Here is a 23,442-nt window from a genome sequence, read left to right as displayed (position 1 = left end):
AGTTTTGATTAAAAAATATGAAAATGGCTACACATGAAAATGAAAGAAAAATATAAGGGCATTTTAAATTAAATATGTATTGAAGCATGTTATTTTCATCATCTGAATATTTAATTTTGATCAAACCAGTGTTCACATTTCAAAACCAATTTGAATGTCCATTGTCATCTACATGGGAGTTTAAATTCTTTGGAAACAGAAAATTTAGATATCTTAAGAGAGAATATAAGAAAAGGATAAATATGGTGCATATATCTTAGTATTATTAGATAAAACAGATTTATTAACAATATATTACATTATAAAATATTGCTTTATAATTGAAAAGGCATGAATAAATTAAACATCAAACATCTTTATACACCTAATAACTTAGCTTCAGTACATATAAGGCATGAGCTGTAATAAATATAAAGTAAATCAGACACATTTCACATCATAATCTAAGGATTTAAAATATATAGCTAAAATAGAAATAAGAAAAAACAAAGAATTTGAATAACTCAATAAAGCAAGTCCTTTAGAAGTATTAAAAGATATACTAAGTCACAAAGAAAATCTCCATGAACAGTTAACATTTATGTTGGCCCTATTTTGTCCATAAGAGTTAAGACTAGAAAATATATCTGAGTACTATCTCAAAAGCTACCACTTAGAACATTAAGTAAAAGAAAGAAAGAGAGAAGAATACTGTTTCAGGTAACTTGTGGGTTGAAAAAAAGGAGAGAGTCCTGAAATTATAAATCACTCACAAATACAAAATAAAGGGCTACGATATGAACCTGAAGAGGCTGTAGTGAATTAAAAAGAGGCACAAATGCTCTGACATTCTCCCAAGAGTTGGAGTTTACAAATCTTAGTCATCTGACTAATAGAACACTGAAGAAGGGAAACTGTGCCAGCTTGGAATTTTTACTTCCCATCACTTGGAACCTTCTCTGTTGGGGAGGCCAAACTCCATATGAGAAGACTCACTACCTAAGGCTACCAAGATGGTAGAAACCCAAACACGTGAAGAGATCTGAGGGGTAAGATGCCAAATGAAAAGAGAGAGACACTAAGTTGTCAGTTATATGAAGTACAGAAGCTATTTTATTTAAGTGCTGTCAGTATTTTGAATTTATTTTCATTTTTTTTGCAGGCTCTAGAGTGCAGGCTCAGTAGCTGTGGCACACAGGCTTAGTTGCTCCACGGCATGTGGAATCTTCCTGAACCAGGGCTCGAACCCACGTCCCCTTCATTGGCAGGCAGATTCTTAACCACTGCACCACCAGGCAAGCCCTTACAGAAGCTATTTTAAAAGGTGACCCTTCAGCTGAGCCCTTACTAAATTTCTGGCCAACAAAACCATGACCGGAATAAATGGTAATTTTAAGTCCTTCAGTTTAAAGCAGAGAAAAGCTCAAAGCAAAAATGTTTGCTATAGATAAATTTATTAAAAAATAAGAAATACTGGAAATAAATGAATATATGACCCATTTCAGAAAAGATTTTAAAAAACACACTAAAAGAAAACATTTAATGAAAAGAAAGCATTTGAAATTTAAAAATCACATTTTAAAATTAAAGTTAATAGACAAAATTTAAAAGGGATTCCTTTAAAAGGCTGATAAAATAGACTAGCTTGGAAAATCTCCAAGAAATGAAAAGATACAACAGCATCAGAAATGGTTCATCTCTATATAGAATTAAACAGTTCTAAGGTAATTTTATTTATCATTCTTTGCAATAATTAAAAAACTGTATGTAATAAATGGTTTATATATTATTTGTTTTAAAAATTAAAATCAAAGAGACAAATCTGAATAGTCAGAATCCACAGAAGAAATATAAAAGTGTTCTTTACAACATAACAAATTCCTAAAAAGATAGGAACGGAAGCAATTAGCAGATACACATACCTACACATAAACACACACACACATACAACTTGATAAAGATAAATTACTGGAATTCTATAGTAATTAATAATTAATACTAGAAGCACTGCCCATCAAGTCAACTATGTCATAGAGTCTTACTACTGCACCATTATTCAACACTGCACTAGAAAGTCTAGTTAAGTAATAAGAAATGGAAAAAAACCATGAAGGTATAAATAATGGTGAAGAAGAGAAAAAACAAAAACATGTAATCATTTCCATGATATATGATTGCCTATATAAAAAATCCTGAAGTGTTAAATAAAGAAAAAGAAACAAGATAAATACAGCAAAGTGAGTGAACATAAACTTCAACATGCAGTAGATATCATTTACAACAGAAATGTTCATTAATAATTGTTATAATACTAATTATAATTTAAATCCTAATTAAAATTGCCAAAACTCACTAGATATTACATAAAATACACCAAATACGAAATGTATAAGAAATATAAAATCAGGATGGCAATATTCCATATTATAAAGATGCTGGTTCTTCTTTAATTTATAAATACAGCATAATCCTATTTATCACAAAATTATCAAATAGGTTCTAAAACTTATAAACTAGAAATAATGTAATGAAAGAAGAGGCAAAAAATATTCCAAAAGAATATTTAAATTTCCTCTATCATATAGTAAGACTATAAATCTATAATAATTTAGCAAGAGAGGAAAAGATAAGTAATAGTAGAATCAAAATACTTTCCTTTTTTAAGTGACAAAGTAGATGTGAAAGAAGTGTTAAACCTATTCAGAGTGTTCTGATGTTGCCAAAAACAACTTTATTGTATCTTCTGAAGTCTGCATGTCAATCTCTACCCATCAGCTTTGATCAAGCTCCATAGACTACTTTCCAACTGCAATCCTCCAAATATGCTACTAACCGCCCTCTCTCATCCAACCGTATCAAGACGGCTACTTAAAAGGCATTACTGACAAAGGTCAGAAACCCAAATGATAGATGAAACAGTGATGTTTTAGTATAAAACTGCTGGCACTAAAATCATGAAGGAGCTGCAGCAAAATCATCTTTGGTATCAAAATGGGTTTATCAAAAAGTTCTGATTTATGGGGGAAAAACACATTACATGATATCTTGACCAATCTGAAGCATCCATCTTAAAGAAAGAGCATTTTTAGTTATAGTCTCATAGGAATGATCTCCAAATGCAAAGTTGGGCAAAGGTTTATAGGTCGTTCTGGGCAGTGATTAAAGCCACATGCATATAACAAGGGGGATACTGGGCTAGAATCAAATAACTTGGAAATATAAATACCTGAATTTTATAATTAGAACTTCAACCAAGGAGTTTGAGTACAATGCTGACACAGGTGCCTGTCCCTGAAGCAAGACACACAGGCACGCACACACACACACACGGCATGCAGAAGCGGATGCACTAAAAGTGTAATTTAATTAATTAATTTGGGAATTTCAGGTTTAAATATATTTAAAGAAGAATATTTAAGATACCTGAAAAACTGTAAGATTCTAATGCAATTTACGCATTACTTTTTTTTAAAATATCCTTATTGGAGTATAATTGCTTTACATTGCTGCGTTAGTTGCTGCTGTATTAACAAAGTGCATCAGCTATACGTATACATATATCCCCATATCCCCTCCCTCTTGTGTCTCCCTCCCACCCTCCCTATCCCACCCCTCTAGGTGGTCACAAAGCACCAAGCTGATCTCCCTGTGTTATGCGGCTGCTTCCCACTAGCTATCTATCTTACATTTGGTAGTGTATATATGTCCATGTCACTCTCTCACTTCGTCCCAGCTTACTCTTCCCCCTTCCTTGTGTCCTCAATTCCATTCTCTATGTCTGCATCTTTATTCCTGTCCTGCCCCTAGGTTCTTCATAACGATTCTGTTTTTAAGTTTCCATATATATGTGTTAGCATACAGTATTTATTTTCCTCTTTCTGACTTACTTTACTCTGTATGACAGACTCTAGGTCCATCCACCTCACTACAAATAACTCAATTTCGTTTCTTTTTATGGCTGAGTAATATTCCATTGTATATATGTGCCACATCTTTATCCATTCATCTGTCGATGGACACTTAGGTTGCTTCCATGTCTTGGCTATTGTAAACAGTGCTGCAATGAACATTATGGTATATGATGCTTTTTGAATTATGATTTTCTCAGGGTATATGCCCAGTAGTGGGATTGCTGGGTCGTATGGTAGTTCTATTTTTGTTTTTTTAAGGAACCTCCATACTGTTCTCCATAGTGGCTGTATCAGTTTACATTCCCACCAACAGTGCAAGAGGGTTCCCTTTTCTCCACACCCTCTCCAGCATTTATTGTTGCAGATTTTTTGATGATGGCCATTCTGACTGGTGTGAGGTGATACCTCACTGTAGTTTTGATTTGCATTTCTCTAATGACTAGTGATGTTGAGCATCCTTTCATGTACGCATTACTTTTTAAAAAGGATATACATTAGAGTGTTCTAATGTATATTAGAACATTTTCCCTAAGGCTAGACATTGGAAATGGTGAAGAGTACAGATATGAAAGTGCCAAAGTTTGAAATAAAATCCTAGGTTCTACAACTGATAACTGTTTCTGTTTCTTCAACTATAAAATGGCTGCAGTAAAAACTACTTCATAGGGCCATGATGAGGATTAAAGGTAACAATTTTTTAAAGGCTTGGCTCAGTGTTTGGCCAAAAGTATATAATAAATGATACTTATAATTATTATTGAATATTATTATGGACATTTAAAAATTAGACATATAGCTAAAATTATTTAAGTATTTGTATATGATTTTAAAGAGCTTTAACATGCATTAAGTTATTTCAGAAAACAACTTTTTGAATTGTTGGTATTATTACAGACTGCATATAATATATGGACAATTACATTTAGTGTAGTTGTAACCTGACTAAGATCAGGTGTCTTTTATGTAGTGGAGCTGTCATTCACTTGCAGCTTACTGGTACAAAGCTCTTCTTCTTTCCACTATATGGCTTTCAAATATTTAGAAGTCATACAAGAAATCACGTATACAAAGGTATCCAAACACTTAAGCATATATAATTTTATTGCAGGCACTCCCTGACATCCTTCTCCATTTTTTATATCCAATATTTATATAATGTTATAAAATGTTATATATCCCATATGATGGAAAGTATACTTTTTTATTCTTGAATGAATGTGACATTATTTATGTGATCTGGAGTCAAAACTTCAGGTTTATAACAAATATATCTGGCATATTTAATCAGTAGCCTAAATGATGTGCTTAACTAGCTCTAAAGCCAAAGAAAGTTCTATTACATTTCATGGGGTGTAGAAAATTACAACTCAGAGTGCCTTTGAAGATCATTTTAAATTGTCCAAGCAAAGTAAACATTAAAAACTATCCTGAGGCTAATCTGCAAAGTTTTCATGTTTGTATGATATAAATATTTAAAAATAAACAGGATTTATACACTCTTTTAATAATATCATTTATAATAAACATTAACTAGTATTGTAGGAAGCCGAAAGATCTAATTGTTTTTCTAGTTTCATGGGTTCACACATTCAGGTATATAAACAAACAAACAGTCTTTGCAAGAACAGATATAATGACTCTGCTTGTTAAAATCTGGATCGTATTTCATGACCTTATTAGTTTTAGATTAAGAAGAATCATGTAGTATAGCTATTTGCCCTTTACAGAATCCTATTTATTCATAATAACCCTATCATTACATGTTTTCTTTTTAACAAGTTTTAATACGTATGAAAGCACATCTTATCTTTCCAAAACTCATAACTTCTATGCCTTAAAATTCTGACACAAACAGCTCCTGATGGGGGTATTCAGTCTCATTCCTCAACTGTGTTGTAAAAGAAAAGCGTATTTGTAGATAAAATTTTGCAGAAAATAGCTTATTTTTGCACATTCTTTTTCTGTGCCCATCATTTGCCTCAAGATACCCTCATCGGCTCTGTGGATCTAGTATCCTTACATTATCCTTTAGAGTAGGTCTTCTCTCATGAAGCCTCTTAACACCTGCAAAATCCAGGCATTGCCTTATCCTTTTATCCTCTCTACTCATGGCAATAAAAAACCGGAAGTTGTTGTCACTCCATGCTCTAAAGGTGGTAGGAACTACACGCATTTATAAATACAAGAGGAAATTTCAGAGGTATAGAAATACACAAACAAACTAAAATTGGGGGGATTGCATGAATTATTTAAGAAATCGTGTAGCTCAGGGCTGGAGATTAGGATAAATGGAAGATCGCAAAATTGGTCACAAATTCTTCCTATTCATGCATTCATATTCTGTTTACAATGTGATTTGGCCACTCCTCCGAATCCAATTCCTCCACCTCTTGAACTCAGCCTGACTGTGTGATATGCTTTGGCCAATGAGACATCAGCAAATTTGATACAAGCATAAGCTTGATGCAGAGGCTTGAAGAGCACTCTTCTGAACTTGCCTCTCTTGCTGATGTCTGAACCCTGTGACTGCCACATGAAGAAGGCTGGGCTGACTTACAGGAGAACAAGAAGGCATCTGTAGTAGAACGAAATCATCTCACCTGAGCCAGCTTGCCCCCTAAAGCAACAAGCCTTTCACTACCAGACAAGCAATGGAGACCATCCTAGACCGTCTGACTGCAGACCAGCCAGCCCAGACCTGAAGAACTGCCCTGCTGACCCCCAGGACAGACAGAGGTAATGAATGTTTGTTTGTTTGTTGTTTTAATTCTCTAAGTTTTGGGATAGTTTTCAGGCAGTAATAAAAATGTATACAAATATTTGAATTACTTTTCACTATTCTAAACTTAAATTATATGTTTAAAATATATTCAATGTTTCAAAATCATAGAACTTGGAATTGACAATTACCTGAGAGGTAATTCCATCTCAATTTTTTATTGTAATTCAGGAAAACAAATCTTAGGTTAACCAACTGGTCCACATCACAAGTTTAGTGGGAAAAAAAATTCACATAGCCTGATTTTTAGTTTGAAACTCTTTCTCCTATCCCACACTGTAAATCAACATTTAATTTCTATAATCATTTCTCTTTGTCACTAAGAAGCGTGAAGTATAGAGGATACTCATTAAGTCCCTAATTTTCCATTTTTACTCTTGTATCCCAATCTACCACTTATGATTTTCAAGACTATTAATATTAACTCTGCAGAAGTACATTTTTTCTATAGGAATTTAATCATCAAACTTTTCTCATCAGGAAATATCTCCAGCCTTATACAAGTAAATATGCTTTGTGGTGATTAATGGTACACTTGTCCCAAATAATAGATGCTTTTACATTTGTTCTTAAATATTATATGTGTGTATCGATCATATACATAAAGAAAACACAGCACATGGAAGTGGTCAGAATAAAATGAAAAAAATGAGATGGAGCTAGAACAGGAAATAAACCCATTCAAAGGTATTTTTGGTACATTAGTGGTCATATAGTTGACTTTTTCACTGTTATTAAAAGACTGGGCTCATATATCCATATTAGGCAATTTATGCAATGGCTTCAGTTAAACTCTTCTCAAGAGAGAAAACAGTCTCTTTAAAATGTGTGTGTATGTGTCTCACAATTTCCTCCACTGAAAGTCCATTTCATTCCAGGTTGATGTTCTAATCCTTGATGTACATTTAAAAGCATTTTGACTTAATTCGGTGTGCACAGGGATCTCAAGAGTCAGGAACTCAACTGTTCAACCTCAGCTAACCCATTTGTGAAAAGATGACCATGCTGGATTTTCTGTTGTCAACTCAGCGCCACCATATTTTAAGGCTGATCATTATGTTTCCCAGAATCCTCTTTATTTTCTGATTTCTTTGCCTAAAAGAAGAGTTTAGTGAAGGTTTGCAAGGCAGATGAAAAGCAGAAACTATTGTTCTCTAGAAGGGGCTGTGGCTGGACTTATAGGGAGACAAACATTTACAGCCACTGCCTGGGAAGCTTGTGAGAACCACCTCCCAAATGTTTCAGTGTCAAATCCTCTGACCCGCACTGCAGCCTCTCTGACCTCTGGCTCTTTCAACTTAATTCTGTACTAAGCTTTGTTTTAATTCAGAGTATGCAGAGTGGCTTCTATTTTCCTGACCAAATCTTGACTGATACTGATTTTAGTCTGTGGACAGAGGTTGTGTCATAACAAAACACTAAAATATGTGCATTGGATTTTGGCAAGAAAACGTTTACCAGAGGCTGCAAAAATTATAACCTATATTCTGTAGTCATAAAACACCTGGTAAAAGTACGTATCAGACAATGCACCTTATGAACTTGCTGCACTGGGCAAGAAAGTTTTGATGCAGAGGTTTGAAAGCATGAGCTAGCTGCCATGAAAGGCACAACAAAAGGAAGAGCACAGAAAAGAACTCACCAGTTTAAGGGGAATACAGAGGGAATATGCAGTCCAGAAATACCAGTGTTTTTAGATAAAGTGATAGCCCATTAAATCAAAGGTCATTGACATAGCCTCACGGAATGTGGAAGGGAAATGACTCATGACGAAGATGGCCCACTGTGGCCTTATGGGGCAGAGGGTGTACTTCCCCTCCCCTTCACATAGGTTTGGTCATGTGATGCTTTGCCAATGAGATGTTAGCAGGTGTACCACGGGCAGAGGCCGGTATTGCTTATGCAGTTTGGTTGCTTTTTTGTGCACCTGCCTTTGTCATGAGAAAAATACATTGAGGATACACAACACCCCCCATCTTGATTCAAGAATGAAATATTATAGACAGTCAGCTTTGGTGTCCCACAGCACATCAACCTAAAGGAGAGCTGTCCTAGCCAAGTGCAACATGTGAGCTAGAAATACATGTTTATTGTTGCATGGTACTGAGATTTCTGTGACTAGGTATAAAACAAGAAGCAGCAAAAGCTAATTGATGGAATGGGCCTGACAGGGGAGTATTTTCATAGGTAGAAACTCTTCTAAGAAAAGGAGGAGGAAGATCAAGATACACACACTTGGTTCTGAGCAAAAAGATTCTCACTGAAGGGATTTGTGACAGATTGGATTGCTGTTCCAATTATTACTCCCTGTAATATATCCAAACTTTTCAGTCCTGGAAATACGTATTATCTCCCCATCTGGATGGAAAATATATATCCACCCCACTGAGTTGGGTTTGGCCAGTTTATCAGAGGAAGGGAGAGATTTTACAAATGCTTTCCTGGTTTGGTTTTCCCTCCTGCTTTCTTATGATCATCAATTAGAAGCATGTTCCACAGTAACCAATGGACCCAGAATCATAAAGACACACAAAGCAGACCTGAACAAAACTGAAAGCCCTAAGCAAACTCACTCCACCTGCCTACTGGATCCATGAGCAAGACATTTTTTTTAATTGTTAGTCTCTGAGAGTATGGGTAGTTTGTTATTCAGGAAAAAAATCACTAACAGAAGGAAGGTATGATATTGAGAACAACATGCTGAGGGTTATTTGCATGGCCTGCTATCTTTGGGTTGGGTATTTTAAATACTGAACATCTGATAAAACAACAAACAAGGAAGGTAAGACTGCTCTGTGACCTAGTAAAACTGGGTAAAAGAAATGGAAGGTAGCTCCCTTATTTCAGCAGGGTCATTAATGGAGAACACATCAGCAGAATATTTCTGGCATCATAATAGTAACTTAGGATTAATTTTAGAGACTGTGTAAAACAACAGCATAGCTCCAGGTCAAGGAGCTTAAGTAAGAAAAGCAGGTTATGCAGCATCATGACCAAAGACCTGCGTGGCCATCACAGGGAGAAGCAAGGAAGGAAGCTTCTAGGTAGGCAAGAGGACATCATTTGTAAGCACACGTGAGATGATCTCATTGCCACCAAAAGCCTGGAAGGGAGAGCTAAGCAGAGTTAATGATTTGATGTTGCTACAGTTAGATAATCAAGACCAATTCATATACTCTCGACTTGGAGAATTCTAGGACAATACGAGTTCTATTCATTTTATTTTAAAAATACACCTATAATTTACACTAAAATTTTTCACTTTTTATGACTTGAAGGAAACAGGCAGTTTGTTTCGATGATTTAATCCACTAAAAACAGAACAAAAACTAATTTTGAGTGTCAGTTAAGTCACAGACATAGAAAATCCTTTAGAGAAGGTTTTCCAAATGATTTACTTAATTTTTCAAAAACAAAAATATTTCCATTTTTCAAAAATACATCACTTGAGTATAGATGAGTGTTAATAGGTTGAGAAACGTAGACTGAGAAAGACACTATAATTAATTTAGTTTCCAAACTTTTTAAAAAATAGCACAAGCAATTTCACATAAATATAAAAACATGAAATAAGAAAGTCAGAAAACTGTAACTGGTCTTAGTATCAGCAATCCTGTTAAAAGACTCAAGCTTTGCTTATCTAAAGAACCACTGAGAAGTGAATGCTAGCTTTTGTTTTAACCAGATTTTTTTTTGCTGTAATTCACACACTATTTCACACACACACATCCATTTTAAGTGCACAATTCAATATTTTTAAGAAAATTTACAGGTTCAACCATTGCCTCAATATATTGATAGTTGTAGTCCCATTCCATCACTCAAAAAGTTCCTTTGTACTCATTTGTAGTCAATCTCCATTCCTACCTCAGCTTTAGGCACTAATCTATGGATCCACCTTTTCTAGATATTTTATACAAATGGAACCATAAAGTACATAGTCTTTTGTGCCTGGCTTCTTTCATTTAGCATAAAGTTTTTGAGGTTCATTCATGTTGTAATATTTATCAATAATGTGTTCTTTTAATTTCAGAATTGTATTTCATTGTATAGATATACCACATTTTGTTTATCTAGTCACCAGTTGATAGATTTTCTGGATTGTTTCCAGTTTTCAGCTCTTCTGAATAATGATGGTATCCATGCTTCCATAGAAGACATCGTGTAAACAAATGTCTTGATTTCTTGTGGACGTAAGAATGGAATTACGTTTATACTTAACTTTTTAAGAAGCTGCCAGTCTTTTCCAAAGCAGCTGTACCATTTTACATTCCCACCAGGAGTGTAAAAAGGTTCAATTTTCTCTACATGTTGCCAACACTTTTACCGTAAAAAAGCCATCATCTGGCTTTTTTACGATAACTTCTTTATGATAACAGTGGAGGTCTGGTCAAATGAGTAAGAAAATACTTTGCCCATTTTTCAGTTGGGCTGCTTGTCATCTTCTTATTGAGTTGAAGGATTTCTTTGTATATTTTGGATACTCATCCTTTATCAGACATGTGATTTGCAAATATTTTCTATCCCAGGCTGGATTGGAATTCCTAAATATAAAAGTGATATTTTGTTGAAATAAATACAGTTTATACATTTAAAGTGATATTTTATTGGAATAAATCTGGTTTATAAATTTAAAGGTACAACATTTATACACTAAAGAGTTTGTCAAGAGAAATTAGATTCGCTAGCTATTACACAAAAATGTAGATCCAGGCTTGCATATGATAGAAAAAGTAATATAACTGATTGACCTTTTATGGTTTGTAAACCATGGAGAAAATTCTGATTCACAAGGCTAAGAAGTTGCATTTTTAATGGCTCTGGCTTGCACTCTTCAATTAAACTGATAAAGCGTCTTGAAAGAATAAGAAGACATTTTTGTTTCAAGTTAGATCACTAACAATATCAAAGGAACTGCTTACTTTCCATGATAAAAATAAAGATTCAAGTACAGAGGCTCGAAATTCAAAACAGCTAAGACTTTGTAAAAACACAGAATCATCTTAACATGATATGTTATGCATTTATTTGTCATCGCACAATTGACTATTAGGCTGTGACCAGAACATGCACCCAGCAGATGCACTGGCATTGTGCTTGGCATTTAATTGAGCATGGCATTCAGGCTCGGTAGATGGATATTATTTCTACACTTTTACGTGAGCAAACATATGCTGTGTTGAATTTTAATAAGCCCTGATGCAGAGGTACAATCGTCCCTAATCAATGGTATGTTGACAAAGTTTTAAAATATACACAGAAGTGCAGGGCGTTATGTTCAGACATTTGCCCCCGCAATGAGGGAATCTAGCAGTACAGTACGTGGGATGGAGCTGGCCCACAATGTGAGAAAACGAGTGCACAGACAAGAATTTAAATATACACATTTGAACACCCCAATATAATTTAAATGAAATTATTAGTAATTATATGCAGAAACCCTGATGAAATTCTACCAAAATCTAATACTTGCTATAATAATATCTGAAAATAAGTTACTTGTTCACCCTACCTACCAAAGATACAGGAGAAGAGGAACTAGCCCCTATGAAGGGGCCATACAACAATTTGCACTGTAAAACTCAAAAGTTTTTTCTCAGAGTGAGAGGACACCCTTTCCACTTTCCTGGTGTTCTTCCTTGCTAATGCTTCCACAGATTCTGACTTCTGTCCTTTACGCTTTAGAGAGGCAACTAAAAGGGGTACTTATTAGACACACTTCTGTATTGCCTAGCTGGACTGTCCAATATTGTACCCACTACCCTTATGTGACTATTCAAATTTAAATTAATCATAATTAAATAAACTTTAAAAGTAAGTTTTTCAGTCTCATTAGCCATATTTCAAAGGTTCAGTAGTGCAAACATAAACTATTTCTATCAGGGCAGAAGTTCTACTGGACTGTACTTCCTTAAAGTTTTGCAAAAACTATTTATGACCTTCATAATTAATGAAGAAAAAAGAAATATGTATTTTAAAGCTATAAACAATTAAGACTGGTTATGGAAATGAAACACATTTCTTTAGTGGCTCCTTTTATCTTCTGTTGTTGCCTTAGAAATATATATTTTAAGATTTTCATTTTTATAATTCATTATTTAACCAATATTTATTAAGTTTTTATTCCAGACTTCATGTCAGGCTTTCAGATACAATAATTAAGATCACAGACACGAGCCCTACCCTCATGGGAGTTATAATCTAGCTGGATTAAATAGACATTAAATTGATTTTTACACAAATCATAAGAAAAAGTAGCATCTCATGAGTGTTGGGGTGTGGCGGTTGCTAACCTATTCTGAGAGGGTTGGTGATGCTTTGAAACAGAACAAGAAAATAATTCACACGGGTAACGTTGTATATATTGGGCACGGACAAAAGGAAGCTGTGATGGGACACTAAATGGGTGTTCTAGGTGCAATGAATAGTAAATGTATGTACAGGTATTGAGCAGAAAGAGACTGAAAATCAGCTGGTGTTGGGCTTGCCAGTATGGCTGGTTTGCAGGAACAGTAGTAGAAGGCGGCTGGGTAAAGAAAGGCAGGAGATAGTCACACAAGCTTTTATCTCAGCAGTAAGGATCGATCTTGTTTTAGAAGTGATGGCAAATTATCAAACACATTGAAGCAGAGAGTAGAATGTGGTTATCAGAGGTTGGGGGAGGAGAAAATAGGGAGATAATAGTAAAAAGGTACAAAGTTTTAGTTGTGCAAGGTGAATAAGTTTGTAAGATCTAATGTATAACATGGTGACTACAGGTAATGATACTGTACTGTATATTTGAAATTTGCTAAAAGAATAGATCTTAAGTGTTCTCACCAGCAGTGGGTGGGGAGATGGGGGAGAATTAACCATGTGAAGTGCTGTACATGTTAATTAGCTTGATGGTGGTGATTATATGACGAGGTATATGTATATCAAGTTGTACACCTTAAATTTATACAATTTAAAAAATGTAATAATTTGAAAATTAAGAGTTCATGATCAGATCTGCAAAACCATTTTGTCAGGAAATGATAAATATAACATGGAAACATTAAAACAATTTCATTATTGCAGGGCTGCTTTCTGTCATTTTGTTTTTAGACCATCAATGGTGGAAAATTTTTGACCCATACTGCCTTTTATTCGTGGTCCTGGTGTTCTTTCAAACTGGTTTACCTGGACTCCCTTTCCTTATTCTCCCTCACTCCCACGTCGAAGGTCTGTAGCACAGACACAGGCACATTCCCTACTCTCAGGTGGGGATGTAATCCTATCAATGGCCTCTACCAACACAAATGGTACCTTTTCCTCTACTGTAAGGTGATCTAGGGGACCATGGTTCTCTGATCTTCTCTGTATTCTCTTTTATTATCTACCCAGAAATGCCATTCTTTTCATACAATTTCACACCTTTTTAAAAGAAGAACGTGTGTCTCATCTTACTATCTTGTCTAAGAAGCCTACTTACATGTTCATAGGCCCTGGTGATTGTTAAAAAGAACCCACATGCCATGCAAGGAACTTTGCTCATCCACCATGGGATTAAAAAATAGAGAATGACATGCCTCCACTCAGTATCTGCTCTCAGGTATTTTCAGAAATTACATCTCCTAACTGTATGCAATGATGCTGGCAACAAATCACATGGTAATTATGTGGCCTGGAAATTCCTGACTCAGTTCTTGGCCTGAGACCATATTCAGAACTTCTAGAACTCTTCTGGCCTTAGATATTTCATTCAGCAAACAAGAAAGGAGTTGAGGATTATGTGATTGCAATTTTCCTATCAGGTTTGCTGATGAAACACCAGATTCAAGGTCCTCTAAAGCGTAAAGATTTTCTGTTTATAATTTGTTTTATGCATTTTCATTTAAACCATGCATGCCAAAAAATCATTCTTCTTTGAGAGAAAAAAAAATGGTTATTCTTTTGGCAGTGATTTTATTACATTTTTTTCTTTTCGTTTGTTTGTTTTTAGTTTATATTTTATCTCCTGCCTTGTTTTCTTCTGGATAGAGCCAGCAGTTGAGTCAGCAGTGTGTAGGCAACTCAAGTAGGACATGATTACTGAGATTCCTTTCATATTCCCCTCCAGGGCAGCCACCTGCTTTGTCGTTGAAGAAATGACTCATGGCAACCTGGCAGGTGCATGGTTGCTCAGCATAGCCGTCGGTGAGACACACTTGTAACTCTGCTTTAAGGGAGGATAAAAACGAAGCTTAAGAATTCATTGAAATGTCCCTGCAGAGCCCAGCTAAAAGGCAAAGAAAGACCTTCATATCATAAAGAAAACATTAGCAGAGTCAGTATAGGGCACTGGGCCTCTTTTATGATTATTATACCTAAATGATGCAGGAAAACAAGGCAACAAGATAAAAATATATGTCAAAGTAATACGTGATTCCTTGATGTATTCTCTAACCCAAATAAATAAAATTAAATTAAAAAAAGGGAAATGCTGCCTTCTCTTCTGCATTAAAAGCTCATAGTGCTGGGTTCTCTGCCGTCTGAAAATGGCATTGGAAATTGTCCCATTTAATTATTTCTGGGTGACATGCTACCTCAAGACTTTGAGACTCACAACAATTATTTGATTTGCTTATGACATGTGGGTCAGAATTCAGGAAGATCTTGACTGAGTGGTTTATCTCTGACCCAGGGCACTGACAGCTGGGCATCTGGGGCTGGAGGACACAATTCCAGAATGACCTCTTCATTCAAATGTCTGGTGCCTCAATTCTCTGTGGTCTCTCTTTCTCTCCACATGGCATATCCTGGGTCTGTCCACGTGGCTTGTCCTTCTCACCATACGGTGGTCTCAGGGTAGCTGGACCTCTTACGTTCTCTAGAGTGAGTGCTCCAATAAGTCTAGGTGAAAGATGCAAGGCTTCTAAAAACCAAGTCTCAGAAGTCCCAGGGTGTCACTCTCACCCATTATATTGAGCAGTCAAGTTACATCCCAAGTGGGGAAAAATAGACCCCAGCTCTGGAAGGGGGAATGGTATGCACATACAGGAAGCATGAAAAGAAAAGTCCATTTGTTTAGTAACATTATGTACTTTATTTTATGAGATTGCATGGAGGTTCTAGCTCAGTGAAGGAGATAATATTATAGGTTGCAGGATGGGCTTCCACATATTTTCTTCATGTTAATGAGAAGGCATAAAATGTAAATAATGCAGTTTTCATTTGGCTGAGATCTGCTGCTCAAATCTAGTCCCATTCTTTTTGCTTTTATATATATATATTTTGTAGTGGGCTGTCTTCATATTATGTATGATACTGAGTAGATGAAGTTGTTTATAGCTCCTGGATTCAGTCAGTTTTTCCTAAAGAAAAACTGACTAATTTTGTTTTACAAGAAACATATAATCATTACAGATTTATGGGATTCTACTTTAAGATTTTTTTTTAACAGTGTGAATTAGGTAACATGATCATTTACAAATATACATCTACTAATACGTCAGGTATTATCTTGTAATAATTTCTATACATTGACATTTTATTAATGTAATTATATTTCAAATACTCTATTTTGGTTGTTAGTAGAAGTAATCCACTGAAGAAAATTTCTCTCATAAGAAAGGATTATTCCAAATTATCTTGATGCTACTATTGTGAACATACGGATATTCCCGAAGAGAGTAGTCCTTCTTATTTTTATATTTTTGAGAACTTTGGGAAAACAGTACAGTTTGTATTCTCTACAGACTGCAGTTACCCTCTTTAAGTCAAACATGAAAGTTTTTTTTTATTTCTAAGACAAAATCCTAATTGATTTTATCTGAGTTTATGGAAACTAATAACAGCTTAAACATATATTTGCAGATCAAGGCAGAAAACAGTGAAAAATAGCTGTTAGCATATTCCATGGGGTGTGAAGGCCTTCAAAGGAAAAGCACTGGTCCTTAAAATGGAAATATAACTGCAAGGCATATTACATAGAATTGGTTGTGGTATTACTGAAGTCCTCTATTTAAGAAATCACACAAGAAAAAAAGAACTTATTCTTCTGTTTCAAGTAGGTTCATGATAACTTTGGGGAGGACATACAACATTTAATATTTATATTTTGAGCTATTTATTGCCTAATTTGTTTTGTAATAGTAGACTTTTGCAGCCATGATCCATGTATGGCTGAAAGAGATCTTAAACTATGAGTTATGCACATAGCTAAGTCATAAACTAAAATTAGATTCCAAATATGGTCATTTAAATATCTCTTAATTTGGATTTATGGGCCCTAATATTGAAAGACAATCTCCGATCTTCAAGGAGTTCTCACAGAAGTTTTATGGTAAATAAAGGCAAAGATGGTCATATTATACATCTTCTGCCTCTACTACTACTAATGAATTACTATGATAGTACCAATAATAATCATTTTGCAGAAAATTCCAAACTATAGATATCAGTGTAAAATATTCATGTTAGTCTTCAAATCATATATGCAGACATTCACAGTAGCACAGCAGCATCTATTTGACATGCCCTGCTAAGAGCTTTTTCAAATTTAAATTCACCAATTTCTAATTTAGGTAATTTGCCTGTAATCTCTAAGTTTTTTCCAACAAATTTTAAAGTATATTTTCATGTACTACCATTATTTTTGTGATGAAAATGTAAAATAGAAATGTAAAATTGAAGCATATGCTCATTTTCTAAAGAAATATACTTTGAAATTAGCAAAAATCACATAGCTAGGAAAAGCATCGCATGTTTGGAAGCCATCTCTCTTATTCTTAAGTTCTGTCTGTAGGCCACTAAACATCCAGTTTCTATCTCTATCTTTATTTAGTTTTTGGGTTCTAAGGCACCTGTTAACATATTTTATTATTTATGTATTGAAATTATATACATTGTGGAATTATGTATTTATAGCCACAGAGAAGTATACAAGGGGATAAGTAAAATTGGGCTTGTTTTTATTTCTTTTACTTTTCTGATAAAACTATTGAGTCCTCTTTCAAGTGATAACCTAAATAATGTAATAGTTTACAGATCTGAAACACTGTAATAATGAAACATAATTAGTAAATGTGGATAAATATTTACATTGGATATATTATGAGTAAAAATTCTGCCCATACCATTTACAAAACCTCCTAGATTCAGGATTATAACTATTTTTCATATTTCCCACCTAGTTATACAATTTTGTAATAACAGAATTCTTCTGTTCTTTCCATCAAATATTAATGCCTACTTCTCTTATGAATCAGAAGGTAGGAAAAGTGCTATACAAGTCATTTTTCATACGGTGTTTTATATTGCATTATTTTTTCCAGAAAAGTGCTTCCCTGCTCACTTTGTGTGATTCCAGAAAATTACACAGTATACATTCAAAAACTAGAGAAGGAACTCTCCTAATTATGAGTAGATCTGACCCACTAAGAGAACTTTATTTGTTCTGTTACCCTATTATTTCTTGGGTTCTTTATAGAAACACTGGTAAAAAGCAACAACGATACAACAAATGCCTAGTTCATAAGGCTGAAGAAAACTGGAACTAAAGACTATCTTTGTCTCATTGCAATGTGTTTTTTCTATATATGTATGTTTTGACATACACTGTGTGTCAAAATGAGTGCTTTATTTACTATAAATTTCCAGCATGATTAAATAATAGTAAAATCCTCCTAAAAGCAATACTTAATGGGATACCAGTATATACTGCCAACAGAAGAAAGAATAGGTAATGATCATTAACATGTAATTATAAGGGCATAAATGAAAATATCAATGTTTTTCAGTATTTCTAGCAAATATTGCTCTTATATTTACAACTAAGGCTGCCACCTTTTAGCCTCAGTACCTATGCCTATAGATAATATTCCAGAAGAATTTGAATGTCTAGAGCTGGAAAACCTTCCATTTTATCCATTGGATAAACCACCAACTTGATGCACTGGTACAAATCCAAACTATCAAATAACGCAAAATCCTAAGTATATTTGACAGTAAAGAGTGGTGCTCATTTTTGAGGAATTAACAAAAAGATTAAAAAAATGTGTAAGGGGAAATTTAAACGAACGAAATGAAATGCTCCTTACTAAATATAAACATATACTGTATAAATAATCCTGCAAAATGCCAACTTGATACTGGGCTGGGATAGCAGAGTGGCTTTGGTTCTATGGTCAAATATATTTTGGGAATGATAATTATTTTATATCCTATTTTGGCAGAACAATGTGCCGCAGTGAAGGCTCTACAAAGTACTTAATAAATTTGGTTAACATTTTTTATCCCTCAATTTCCCAAATATATTTGACCTCAGAACCTTGTTTTATCTTTTTGCTTAGTACCTTTTAAACATAAAACACACTCTGTAAAAAAAAAAAAAAAAAAAAAAAAGGGTACAGAAATATGCGAATCCCAAATTATTTTGCATAGTTCGAGTGTTCAGGGGAAAGGTTAAAAGAGCTGCAACCATATCTAGGAATTCAGATTTCTTTGAGAACATTAGGATGAATGTTTTATATCTACTTGTGTATATATACAAGTAGATCAGGTATTCATACACAAGTGTATGATCATACACTTTCCTTTCGTTTTTCTATAATGTGATTTTTACTTTATGTCTGAGACCCCCAGATAATTACCACAATTAAACAAGTAAACTGATATTCTAGAAATCTTTTGGCTTGGAGGGCACCTAGAGAACTGGCCATCTATTCACAGTGGATACGCTTTTTATCTGACTTGCCGCTTATTTGTACTTCAAAGGGAGCAAAAATCATAAAACAGCCTTCAGCTTAAAATGGTAATGAGTTTTTATTTTGATAATACCATCTCTACTATTGCCTGAGAACAATTACAGAAAGGATACCAGAATTGTTTGTCCAAGTATGCCTGATCAAAAACACCTGCAAACATTCATGCACCGGAGAGAAAGACAGAGCTGCTTATGTATGCAGCAGAATAACATCACACTGAATCAATAAACTAGTCTCTCGGGACCAATTTTATGCCTTCCTCTACAGCTGTATGGAGGCACTTTGGAACATAATATATTCCTTCGAAGTCAATGATCCCTGAGGGTTCAAAGCATGATAAAAATTTGGCTCTTGATAGAGTGGATGCATTGTGTAGAATAGAGTCTTTAATTCTAAGCCTCACTGAGCACACACACCCACAAACATACAAGAGAAAGAGACAGTGGGAGTAACTCACTGGAGAGTATGTAAAATGATCAGGACCCAAAATATTGATTTGACATGCAAGAAACAAAATCAGAAGTTTAGCCATCCTTTGTATTAGAGTAAGGTTGTGGAGGTATGTTTATTTATTTGTCTTTACTTAAAAGGGGGAGAAATAATAGGAGAAAACTAAAAGACAAATGATCAGATGGTTCAAAGGGGTGTGACCACAGAAAAGATAACCAAGCTCTAAAGGAAAAACATAACCAGTTTTTCTGAAATTATGTTTTACAGTATTTAACCTGGAACCAATCTCCAAGTATGAATCAAAGTTCCAAAGGGACTTGATTGGAGTAAAGTTATTTACATGTTTAACTCAAACTTACGACCATTCATTATTAATTTGTGTGTGTGTGTGTGTGTGTGTGTGTGTGTGTGTGTGTGTGTTCAGCTTCTTTGAGAACTTCTACTGCTCACATTATACAAAAAAACAAGAAAAAATCCATTTTTCTATGCATAATACATACAGTTAAACAGCAGAAATGATCAATTCAGCATTACTGCAGTGATAGTTCTGTTAGTATTTATGTGTGTTTTTGTTAAATTTCAATTCATATAGAACATTTACTCCAAAAGCAGTTTGGCTTTTATTAATTGTTGTACCTTATTTCAGGTTACTGGACTGCAGAATGCACAGCTGAAGTTCTTTTTAACATTACTAACACATATACTGGAATCTGACAGCATGTGAATAGGACGGGCTCTCCGGTTCCTATTCAAAGAGCTCTATAATCAGAAAAGAGTTGAAATTCAGAAAACTGTTAACAGAAGTAAAGCTTGTGAACAAGAACCGCTGGGCAAAAATCTAAGACAAAATGACTTCCTTTTCTCAGTAATCCTTGAATCTGAAGGAGAAAAGATAAGGAGACATTTGCCCCAGGAAAGGGGTTCACGTACATATTTATCCAACGGGTTAGACTGAAAAAGAAAGCTCAATTTCAGAGCAGTGCTGGAAGCAACTTGAAACAGTATACACTCCAGGCTCCTTGCTGCAAGGGTAAGATATTTTTTGTAGATAGCAAAAACTGAAAGTTTGAGGACCTTTTGGTGGAAGAGGCAGCAATGTGATCACACAGTGATGGATATCTTGGACCAATTCCAACATAACGACTGTTGCTGGGCTCCCTGTCATCAAGGGGATGGGTTGTATTTCAGCTGGAATCTTCTGGCTCTTCCACTGCAGTGCCTAACCTATTGATTTGGAAGTTTTGACTCTCTATTTCTAGATATTGGAGATAGGTTACATAGGTTATAGTCCTATATGAGTTACAGATTGGTCAGCTCTTTCTAGGTCATGTATAGATCTTTTTGCCTTCTTCTTCAATTGTTCTCAACCTATCCCTCTACCCTTCACATTTGTTCAGCTGAGCTTTAGACTTTTTCCCATTGCTTTTCTGCACGTATTAGCTTGGTACAGTGTTCTTTAAATTCCAAAATGTATTTCTTTAGCAAGAACCTGGGATTCTCTTTGTTTCGCATTCTATATATAGACTCCTGGCACAAGCCAGGGGGAAAGCCATGTAGGATTTATTTAATGTTAGACTAAAACTTTAGCACACTGTCACATTTTAAAGCAACTTACGATACCAGTCTCTCATGAACTCCAACACAGAATGCAGAATACAAGCGCTGCTGCACATGTAGAAAGTTTCTTAAAATGATTAAATCTCAGAACAAAAATGAGAACATTGTTCACAGAGGAACAAACAATATTTAATTGAATAATCATGTAAAAATAGATACAAAGAGAGTCATACCATTCTACCATTCTATTTGATTTAGCAGAAAAGAATGAGAAAATGGGACAAAGGGGAAGGGAGGGATATGCATATATCTAACTGCCTTACCAGGAGGAGTCACCCTCCATACCCAAACATGCAAAGTGAGCACATTTCCATGCCAGTAAAGGATGTGGGAAGGAGTTTTGCATTATGACTTAGTAGGTAAAGGTTTTGGTGAGAATAAAACAAATAGTTAGAAAATAGCATGATGATATCAAAGGACAAAAGGTGATATAAATTCCCTCACAATGAATACATTTTCACATAACTTCTGAAATAGTCATTCAAAAATGTAGTTTTCCTCATTTCCACTTAAAATTATTTCATGAGACGATACCTTTGCATATAAATCCTAATTTAATCTTAAATGGAAGCTCTTCATGATCATGTCACCACCTCCCTCTCTGGCTTACTCACTCTCACCTCATCTCTAAGTATTATACCCAAGTTCCAGAAATACCAAGCTTCTAGCTGCGCTTAAATTCACCAGGCAAGCTCCTTCCCAACTCCTGCTACCTCTGCTAATGCCTAAACATCTCTTCCCTCAACTTGCCCTCTTTGCCTTGTATAACTCCTTTTCAAGTTTGATATTTCACTGACCCTTTCACACTCCCAAAGCTGGACCACATAACCATCGTTTATGCTCCCATAGCATCCGTTGCTTAACTCCATCACACTTCGTTTTAAAAATGCTTTTTCGTTCTACCTACATTAAAGTGATTCACTGCCATATATGCACATATATGCCTAATACAGCATTTCCTACATAAAGACAATCCCTGATTTTCACTTATGATTTTTTGACTTCACAGTAGAAAGTGTAATTCAAATTTTGAATTTTGATCTTTTCCTAGGCTAGCAATATGTGGTACAATTCTCTCTTGTGATGCAAGGCAGCATCAAGCCACAGCTCCCAGTCAGCCATGCAATCACGAGGGTAAACAACTGATACACTTACAACAATTTTATTCCCATATGGCCATTCTGTTTTTCACTTTGTGTACAGCATCCAACAAATTAAATGAGATATTCAATACTTTATTATAAAACAGACCTTTTGATAGAGGATTCTGACCAACTGTAGGCTAACATAAGTGTCTGAGCACTGGTAAGGTAGGCTGCACTAAGCTATGTTGTTTATTAGGTTAGGTGTATTAAATGTATTTTCCACTTAATGATATTTTCAACTTACAATGAGTTAACCAGGATGTAATCCCATCATAAGTTGAGGAAGATCTGTACTATCAACTCATATTTTCTAACCAAGTGGAAATCAAATAGATGGCTTACTGAGTCACCTAGAAAGTGATTTAGACAATTCTACAGTTCTTTTATAGAAAGTTAAATTTTAGGAGGGACTTCACTATATACATGTAATTGCCATGTAGCTATATAATACTAGGATTTATTAATCAATGCTCCTGAAAAACTTCAGCATTTGGGTTTTGATCTTTTCTTTTCTGTTTCTTTTTTTGTTAATCCTAATATTTGAGTTGCTGTATGGATTATCATAAAAAGGGCACGTTGATATATTTGTCTTAGGACAAAGAACAAATTTCAAATGCTTCATGAAACAAATAGATAAATCCCTAGCAGTAGAAATTAATAACACATTTTTAAATGCTATACACAAAATATCCTCTTTTAAGACTGCTTCCAAATTTACTCTATGAGGCCAGCATTACCCTAACATCAAAACCAGACAAAAACACAACAAAAAAGGAAAATTACAGGTCAATATTCCTAATGAACCTAATGCAAAAAACCTCAACAACATATTAACAAACTGAATTCAACAATAC

This window comes from Leucopleurus acutus, assembly GCF_964270905.1.
Source record: "Leucopleurus acutus genome assembly, chromosome: 9".
Taxonomy (NCBI): Eukaryota; Metazoa; Chordata; class Mammalia; order Artiodactyla; family Delphinidae; genus Leucopleurus; species Leucopleurus acutus.
This window is presented reverse-complemented; position numbering follows the sequence as displayed.